A 10,000-nucleotide genomic window follows, 5' to 3' on the forward strand; every position below is an offset into this window, starting at 1 on the left:
ATGCATGTGTGTGTGTGTGTTCACTATATCCCATACTACTCCATGGTTTGAGGCCAGCAGTCATTATGTGTGATGCAGTGCTATAAAGCATGGTTGGACAGAGCAGAGCAGATAGGAGTGAGGAATACGGATGGGCATGTATTGAGTGAGACTGCAACAGGCTCATAGATCTCCTGTAGCAGAATCGCTGTAGGCCTGTCATACAGGCTGTTTGACTGAGTGTCCACACGTGCATATGCACGCAGTCACACACACACACAGCCTCTTATTTTCCTTTCACTCTCCCTATCACTCCCCCTCACCTCCACCGACAAATCACATCCCCCCCACCATAACACTCCCCCTCCGCCTCCCTCCCTCCAATACTGTCCCTTTCTCTCTCAGATCAGACTGTCTCTGCACAACTCTTGCGCTGAAAATCCTTCAGTGGGATGGATGAACGTGCACAACCCATTCATCATCACCCTTATCCTCCACCCCCACCACTGTTTTTATATCAGCCAGCAGTCAACCTGACAACTGATATCCCAGTCTCTCTCTCTCGCTCTCTCTCTCTCCCCTTTTCTTTCTTCTCCCAGTCTCAAACACTCTCACTCCCCATTTTTTTCATCCCTCTCCACAACCACCTCTCCCTCTCCCTCTGCCTCTCCTTCTCCCTCTCCCTCTCCCTTTCCCTCTCCCTCTCCTTCTCCCTCTCACTCTCCTTCTCCCTCTCCATCTCCCTCTCCCTCGCCATCTCCCTCTCCCTCTCCTTCTCCCTCTCCCTCTCCCTCTCCCTCTCCCTCTCCCTCTCCATCTCCTCTCCCTCTCCCTCTCCCTCTCCCTCTCCCTCTCCCTCTCCCTCTCTATCTCCTCTCCCTCTCCCTCTCCCTCTCCCTCTCCCTCTCCCTCTCCCTCTCCTTCTCCCTCTCCCTCTCCCTCTCCCTCTCCCTCTCCCTCTCCCTCTCCTTCTCCCTTTCCCTCTCCTTCTCCCTCTCTATCTCCCTCTCCCTCTCCTTCTCCCTCTCCCTCTCCCTCTCCCTCTCCTTCTCCCTCTCCATCTCCCTCTCCCTCTCCCTCTCCTCTCCCTCTCCATCTCCCTCTCCCTCTCCCTCTCCATCTCCTCTCCCTCTCCCTCTCCATCTCCTCTCCCTCTCCCTCTCCCTCTCCCTCTCCCTCTCCCTCTCCCTCTCTATCTCCCTCTCTATCTCCCTCTCCCTCTCATTCTCCCTCTCCCTCTCTATCTCCCTCTCCCTCTCTATCTCCCTCTCCCTCTCCTTCTCCCTCTCCCTCTCCCTCTCCCTCTCCCTCTCCCTCTCCCTCTCCCTCTCTATCTCCCTCTCCCTCTCCCTCTCCCTTTCCCTCTCCCTCTCCTTCTCCCTCTCCTTCTCCCTCTCCCTCTCCCTCTCCTTCTCTATCTCTGGGGTGTACCGTAGGGAGTGGCACCTTCGGAACAGGCTGTAAAAAGAGCCTATAAAAGACCAACACGGAGAACAAAGGGTAATGATGAAATTTAACTGCCTGCCTCCATGCACCTGGGGTCTGCATGGCCCTCATGTGTGTGTGTGTGTGTGTGTGTGTGTGTGTGTGTGTGTGGCGTGGCGTGGGTGCTGAACCAGAACTGGCCTGCGAGGGGTCAACGTCATGGCAGGGCCGGGAGAGTTATCTCTTTATGAAGATGAACTATAGATTCGGTAGGAGACTAAAATACACCTCCATAAAATGCGAACGACAAGGGAAAATTTAAAGTATAAAAGTGGGGGACTAAGAGAGATGAAATAAATAGGTTGAGTGACAAGAGTGATACTGCAATTGAATTCCTTTGGAAACTTTGATGGAAGTCTGAACAATTTAGCAAAACAGTTGTATGTACAATATCTAATAAGGCTAAATGTTGTTTAACATACAGTACCAGTCAAAAGTTTGGACACACCAGCTCATTCAAGGGTTTTAATTAATTTTTTATTATTTTCTACATTGTCGAATAATAGTGAAGACATTGGAACTATGAAATAACACATATGGAATCATGTAATAACCAAAAAGGTGTTAAACAAATCATAAAATATTTTATATTTGAGATTCTTCAAAGCAGACACCATTCGCCTTGATGACAGCTTTTTATACTCTTGGCATTCTCTCAACCAGCTTCATGAGGTAGTCACCTGGAATGCATTTCAGTTAACAGGTGTGCCTTGTTAGAAGACCAAGTCCATATTATGGCAAGAACAGCTCAAAAAGCAAAGAGAAACAACAGTCCATCATTACTTTAAGACATGAAGGTCAGTCAATAGAGAACATTTTAAGAACTTTAAACGTACAGTCGCAAAAACAATCAAGCGCTATGATGAAACTGGCTCTCATGAGGACCGCCACAGGAAAAGAAAGACCCAGAGTTACCTCTGCTGCAAAGGATACGTTCATTAGAGTTACTGTACCAGCCTCAGAAATTACAGCCTAAATAAGTGCTTCACAGAGTTCAAGTAACAGACACAGCTCAATATCAACTGATCAGAGGAAACTGCGTGAATCAGGCCTTCATGGTCAAAATGTTGCAAAGAAACTACTACTAAAGGACACCAATAATAAGAAGAGACTTTCTTGGGCCAAGAAATACAAGCAATTAGACCAGTGGAAATCGGTCCTTTGGTCTGATGAGTCCAAATTAGTGATTTTTGATTTCGACTGCCGTGTCTTTGTGAGACGCAGAGTAGGTGAACGGATGACCTCTGCATGTGTGAAGCATGGGGGAGGAGGTGTGATGTGTGGGAGTGCTTTTCTGGTGATTTAGTTCAAATTCAAGGCACACTTAACCTGTTAGAGCTCTAGGGGCGCTATTTCATTTTTGGATAAAAAACGTTCCCGTTTTAAGCGCGATATTTTGTCACGAAAAGATGCTCGACTATGCATATTCTTGACAGTTTTTGGAAAGAAAACACTCTGAAGTTTCAGAATCTGCAAAGATTTTGTCTGTAAGTGCCCCAGAACTCATTCTACAGGCGAAACCAAGATGATGCATCACCCAGGAATTAGCAGAATTTCTGAAGCTCTGTTTTCCATTCTCTCCTTATATGGCTGTGATTGCGCAACGAATGAGCCTACACTTTCTGTCGTTCGCCCAAGGTCTTAGCAGCATTGTGACGTATTTGTAGGCATATCATTGGAAGATTGACCATAAGAGACTACATTTTCCAAGTGTCCGCCTGGTGTCCTGCGTCGAATTCGGTGCGCAATTGCCAGCTGCTTCCACTTTACCATTTGATTCAGGGGAGAAAGCATGTGTCCAAGAACGATGTATCAATGAAGAGATATGTGAAAAACACCTTGATGATTGATTCTAAACAACGTTTGCCATGTTTTCAGTCGATATTATGGAGTTAATTTGGAAAAAAGTTTGCGTTTTGAGGACTGAATTTATGGATTTTTTTTGGTAGCCAAATGTGATGTATAAAACGGAGCTATTTCTAATACACAAGGAATCTTTTTGGAAAAACTGAGCATCTGCTATCTAACTGAGAGTATCCTCATTGAAAACATCAGAAGTTCTTCAAAGGTAAATTATTTTATTTGAAGGCTTTTATGTTTTTGTTAATGTTGCGTGCTGGATGCTAACGCTAATGCTAACGCTAAATGCTAACGCGAAATGCTAACTCTAGCTAGCTACTTTTACACAAATTATTGTTTTCCTATGGTTGAGAAGCATATTTTGAAAATCTGAGATGACAGTGTTGTTTACAAAAGGCTAAGCTTGAGAGATGGCATATTTATTTCATTTCATTTGCGATTTTCATAAATAGTTAACGTTGTGTTATGCTAATGAGCTTGCTGATAGATTTACACAATCCTGGATACAGGGGTTTTTTCATAGCTAAACGTGACGCAGAAAACGGAGCGATTTGTCCTAAACAAATAATCTTTCAGGAAAAACTGAACATTTGCTATCTGAGAGTCTCCTCATTGAAAACATCTGAAGTTCTTCAAAGGTAAATGATTTTTTTGAATGCTTTTCTGTTTTTTTGTGTAAATGTTGCCAGCTGAATGCTAATGCTAAATGCTACGTTAGCCATCAATACTGTTACACAAATGCTTGTTTTGCAATGGTTGAGAAGCATATTTTGAAAATCTGAGATGACAGTGTTGTTAACAAAAGGCTAAGCTTGAGAGCTAGCATATTTATTTCATTTCATTTGCGATTTTCATGAATAGTTAACGTTGCGTTATGGTAATGAGCTTGAGTCTGTATTCACGAACCCGGATCCGGGATGGGGAGATCAGAAAGGTTAATCAGCAGTGATAATAGTGAGAATGCCAAGAGTGTGGAAAGCTGTCATCAAGGCAAAGGGTGGCTACCTTAAAGAATCTCAAATATAAAACATTTTTTGATTTGGTTACTTCATGATTCCATGTGTTATTTCTTAGTTTTGATGTCCTCATTATTATTCTAAAATGTAGAAAATAGTAAAAATAAAGAAAAACCCTTGAATGAGTAGGTGTGTCCAAACTTTTGACTGTGTCACTACTTCCGCCGAAGTCGGTCCCTCTCCTTGTTCGGGCGGCGTTCGGAGATCGACGTCACCGGCCTTCTAGCCACCGCTGATCCACTTTTCATTTTCCATTTGTTTTGTCTTTGTTTTACACACCGGGTTTCATTCACCCAATTACTTGTTTATTATTTAACCTTCTGTTCCCCATGTTTGTTTGTGAGTGATTGTTCGTTGTACATCGGTCCGTTATTGTGGGCTCGCTATATTGCTTTGTATTTTGTCTATTTTGAGTATGTTGATTACTCAAATCTGCTATCCTGCGCCTGACTCTCTACACCAGCTATTCACAGGACCATTACAGACTTGTACTGTATGTGTTTGCTGCCTTAATATTGTTTTACAAGTTGTACTGAGGGCCAGAATGTGAAACAATTCTGACCACTTGACTGTAATTCATTCTGGATAACAGTGTCTGCTATATAACTAATTTTCTATTCTTCTGAATTGTGTGTGTATTTATTAGATGTTTTATTGCTAAGTATTACTGCACTGTTGGAACTAGAAGCACAAACATAAACCAATACTTTATTTTTTAAATATTTTTTATTTAACCTTTATTTAGCTAGACAAGTCAGTACACTTTGATTTGATTAGATTGGATTTAATTTGATTTGCTAAATGACATGAATGTAATTTAAATTGTACAATCCCATAAAGGTTTAGTGCACTTATGTCCATTCTGTGTTTCTCTGCCTCCTGTTGGTAGATAGGGCTGTTTTCTTGTGTCTGTGTGTGTGTGTGTGCGTGCGTGTGTGTGTGTGTGTGTGTGTGTGTGTGTGTGTGTGTGTGTGTGTGTGTGTGTGTGTGTGTGTGTGTGTGTGTGTGTGTGTGTGTGTGTGTGTGTGTGTGTGTGTGTGTGTGTGTGTGTGTTTGTACATATACAATCATTGTCTGTGTCTGAGTGGGTCGTGTGTGTCAGTCAAAGCCTATTTTCAGTTCAGTGTCTGGCCTCTGCCCAGTGCTCTCCCCATGCCCCTGGGCTCAGATGCAGGCATGCCCACACCTCTCCCCACTGTGCCCCCCTCCTCCCGCCTTCCACCTGGCCAGGGCCGCAGCCTCTCAGCCTGGCATCCTGGCTTGGAAAATCACCATTTGATGGACCAGTAGAGTAGAGAAAGAGGAGGGACGAGGAGAGAAGAGGAAGAGGAGGGACCAGGAGTGAAGAGGAAGAGGAGAGACCAGTAGAGTAGAGAAAGAGGAGGGACGAGGAGAGAAGGGGAAAAGGAGAGACCAGTAGAGTGGAGAAAGAGGAGGGACGAGGAGAGAAGGGGAAGAGGAGAGGCCAGTAGAGTAGAGAAAGAGGAGGGACGAGGAGAGAAGGGGAAGAGGAGAGACCAGTAGAGTAGAGAAAGAGGAGGGACGAGGAGAGAAGGGGAAGAGGAGAGACCAGTAGAGTGGAGAAAGAGGAGGGACGAGGAGAGAAGGGGAAGAGGAGAGGCCAGTAGAGTAGAGAAAGAGGAGGGACGAGGAGAGAAGGGGAAGAGGAGAGACCAGTAGAGTGGAGAAAGAGGAGGGACGAGGAGAGAAGTGGAAGAGGAGAGATCAGTAGAGTAGAGAAAGAGGAGGGACGAGGAGAGAAGGGGAAAAGGAGAGACCAGTAGAGTAGAGAAAGAGGAGGGACGAGGAGAGAAGGGGAAGAGGAGAGACCAGTAGAGTAGAGAAAGAGGAGGGACCAGGAGAGAAGAGGAAGAGGAGGGACCAGGAGTGAAGAGGAAGAGGAGAGACCAGTAGAGCAGAGAAAGAGGAGGGACGAGGAGAGAAGGGGAAGAGGAGAGGCTAGTAGAGTAGAGAAAGAGGAGGGACGAGGAGAGAAGGGGAAGAGGAGAGACCAGTAGAGTAGAGAAAGAGGAGGGACGAGGAGAGAAGGGGAAGAGGAGAGACCAGTAGAGTAGAGAAAGAGGAGGGACGAGGAGAGAAGGGGAAGAGGAGAGACCAGTAGAGTAGAGAAAGAGGAGGGACGAGGAGAGAAGAGGAAGAGGAGGGACCAGGAGAGAAGAGGAAGAGGAGGGATCAGGAGAGTAGAAGTTGTGAAGGGACCAGGAGAGAAGTGGAAGAGGAGGGATCAGGAGAGAAGAAGATGTGAAGGGACCAGGAGAGAAGAGGAAGAGGAGGGATCAGGAGAGAAGAAGATGTGAAGGGACCAGGAGAGAAGAGGAAGAGGAGGGATCAGGAGAGAAGAGGAAGAGGAGGGATCAGGAGAGAAGAAGATGTGAAGGGACCAGGAGAGAAGTGGAAGAGTAGGGATCAGGAGAGAAGAGGAAGGGGAGGGATCAGGAGAGAAGAAGATGTGAAGGGACCAGGAGAGAAGAGGAAGAGGAAGGATCAGGAGAGAAGAAGATGTGAAGGGACCAGGAGAGAAGAGGAAGAGAAGGGATCAGGAGAGAAGAAAATGTGAAGGGACCAGGAGAGAAGAGGAAGAGAAGGGAAAGAGAAGGGGGAGGAGGGAAAGACGGACCTGACACAGACAGGGGCTCAATTTCTTACCCACAAACCCAGGCCATAAACCAAGGTAGAGCTCCAACCACGACCTTAGCCCCAGGCCTAATCCCAAACCAGTATACAGTTCCAGCCCTGAGCCTGTGGTACCCCTTCATCCCTCCAACTCCCTAAGCACCACAGAGTAGACAGACTGGGCCAGATAGCACCAATATTTAATCTGTATTTTCATTCCTTTATTTTTCCATCGATCGAACGAACGACTGACACAAACACACACAGTATTTCTCATATGTGTTCAGACACTGTGTCTCATCCAACATACTGAAATACATTTCAAATTTCCCCAATATTGCCGCCATCAGTCCAAACACCAAGCAAAAATCCCTCTCTCTGGGAATGTAATGACCATTCCATTCCAGCCCTAATTCCAATCCCACGTAACCCACGCCATGCATAAATCACTTCCTCTATCCTCAAATGGCTTTTACTAAAAGGATTATGGGAAACACAAACATGCCCATCCTCATTATCACCATATAAAGCCACTCTGATGCAGTGGTGGAGGGGCCCCTATAGAGAGACTGAGAGCAGTCAGTTAGCACAAACACCAAACCATAGAGAATGATAGAGGACTCTAGTGCCCAAAAGCCTATTTTAGCGTGGGCAGCACCATTTAAGACTTTCACTATTTTGAAGTGGTCAACTGGGTGGGACTTCCTATGGGTTAAGGAAGGATCACATAATTCCAACTGGGTCACAAGGAGGGATCAGCCAATGAACTATACTCAGGAAACTGCAGGTGGCAGTAAATCGCCAACCTTGGCTTTATATTTTCAAACAACACACTCTAGGTGGCAGTGTGCACCATTTACGTTTGTTTACTAACTCTTAGAAGTCGTAGAAGAAGAAAATGGACTACTTCAAAGTGGAGATGGCCTCAATGGCACTGCCCGTGCGCTAAGAGATGCCTTAATGGGACAAATACAAAGACGAGTCCTCTATCATTCTCTATGGGCCCAACACACACAAACACACACACAAGCTCACTGAGTGGCGTTACACTGCCACAACACAGGGAGTGATCAATAGAGGGGGTGAGTGAGAAAGAGAGGAGGAAGAAACAGAGTGGGAGGAGGGGAGAGGGGGTAGGAGAGACAGTCGGGTCGGAGGTATGTAGAGGAGAGAAACTGCAGGTGGGGATGATCTGAGGGATGGAGAGAAGGAGAAAGTACAATACAGGAGAAGAAGAAAGAAAGAGGTGGGTAAGAGAGAAAGAGAGAGCTATTTAATGAAAAGGAGAATAGGAAGAGCAGGAGGGAGGAGGGAAGACTGGGCACTACCGCCAACATAACTGGCACAGAGCACAGGCCCCCTATTGCTTTTTGGATCTGCCAATTCCAATGTAATAACAGATAAATAGAGAGGACTCATCAGGACACAAACAGCTTAGGCTTGCCAAAGGGGAGAAAGAGGAGAAAAAGAGAGCGAGACAGAGTGACAGAAAGAAAGAGAGGGAGCCGATAGTTGTTGGCTGTTAGCTGGCGCCGGGCTCTCCGCTGGAGCCCTGCACTCCAGCCCCACTGTCACAGTGAATGATAAAGCAGACAGATTGCCCCTGAAACGGCAGACTCCCCGATCCCCTGGCTAGCCCTGGAGGTCAACACAAGAGTGCCTCTTTAGCCATTCACCAGTTAATGTGCCATTTTGTTTTCTTGCGAACCTCGAGGAGAATTTATCGCAATGTGCAGTAGCTCTGGGCAAATACTAATAAAATGCTCTTTTGCTGTAATTTGCTTAATTGGCCACTGTGGGGATGGGACTACTCATAGCGTTGGATAGTCTCCCCTGCCAAGGCGGCTTGTAGATGTTCACAGAGACCACCCTCCCCTGTTATTGGCCTAACTAACACTCCCACCAAATACCCACTCACCCCCACGACCACTGTTAAACTTCTTTGTTTCTCAATTCAATTCAATTTTCAATTTAAGGGCTCTCCCTATCTGTGTCTTTCCATTGCTACTAATAGTACACTAGCAACAATATAATTTTTTTAACCTTTATATAACGAGGCAAGTCAGTTAAGAACAAATTCTTATTTTCAATTACATTCTAGGAACAGTGGGTTAACTGCCTTGTCCAGGGGCAGAACGACAGATTTGTACCTTGTCAGCTCAGGGATTTGATCTTGCAACCTTTCGGTTACTAGTCCAACACTCTTACCACTAGGCTACCTTCCTCCCCAGTTAAGGCATGAATGGAGAAAATGGGAAAGAGGAGAGGAAAGGAGAGGAGTAAGACAAGCAGAGGAGACGCAAGATAAAGAAAACATGCGGGGGGGGGGGGGGTGGACAGAGACAAGCAGATGAAGAGAGGCAGGGAGAATGAAAGAACAGAAGGAGAGTATAGTAAATGTGTGGTTTGGATCCAGCTGTAGTGTGAGCAGGCAGGCAGGCCAGCCAGCCAATAGGAGGGTTAGCCTCTCCTCTCCTAGGGCTGGCCACACACTAATTACCCAGGTTTTGTTCAGGAAATTATCTCTGCTGTTTCACAGCAAATTAACCATGAAAATCAACAAACCAAAAAATAGAGCAGAAATCGTTGGCGGAGGTTTCCCTTCATCTCTCTTACTCTCTCTCTTGCTCTCTCTCCCCCCTCTCGCTCTCCCTCTCTCTCCCTCTCTCTCACTCTCTCTCTTGCTCTCTCTCCCCCCTCTCGCTCTCCCTCTCTCTCCCTCTCTCTCACTCTCTCTCTTGCTCTCTCTCCCCCATCTCGCTCTCGCTCTCCCTCTCTCTCCCTCTCTCTCACTCTCTCTCTTGCTCTCTCTCCCCTCTCTCGCTTTCCCTCTCTCGCTCTCACTCTCTCTCTCTCTCTTGCTCTCTCTCCCCCTCTCGCTCTCCCTCTCTCTCCCTCTCTCTCACTCTCTCTTGCTCTCTTTCCCCCTCTCGCTCTCCCTCTCTCTCCCTCTCTCTCACTCTCTCTCTTGCTCTCTCTCCCCCCTCTCGCTCTCCCTCTCTCTCTCTTTCTCTTTCTCTCTCTTT

General features: G+C 46.3%; 1 long non-coding RNA gene across 2 annotated transcripts in view; it reads left to right on the forward strand.

Moving 5' to 3' along the window:
* The first annotated feature begins 2,980 nt into the window (after positions 1-2,980).
* Positions 2,981-10,000, forward strand: part of LOC149972408 (uncharacterized) — a 36,698-nt gene continuing 29,678 nt past the window's right edge. For both annotated transcript variants that reach the window (XR_016491399.1, XR_016491400.1), the window contains exons 1-2: positions 2,981-3,532; positions 3,901-3,962. This is a non-coding gene — a long non-coding RNA (uncharacterized LOC149972408). The remainder of the gene's footprint in view (positions 3,533-3,900; positions 3,963-10,000) is intronic.

The sequence above is a fragment of the Oncorhynchus mykiss genome, chromosome 24 (genome assembly GCF_057628025.1).
Source record: "Oncorhynchus mykiss isolate SJ-2025 chromosome 24, ASM5762802v1, whole genome shotgun sequence".
Classification (NCBI taxonomy): Eukaryota; Metazoa; Chordata; class Actinopteri; order Salmoniformes; family Salmonidae; genus Oncorhynchus; species Oncorhynchus mykiss.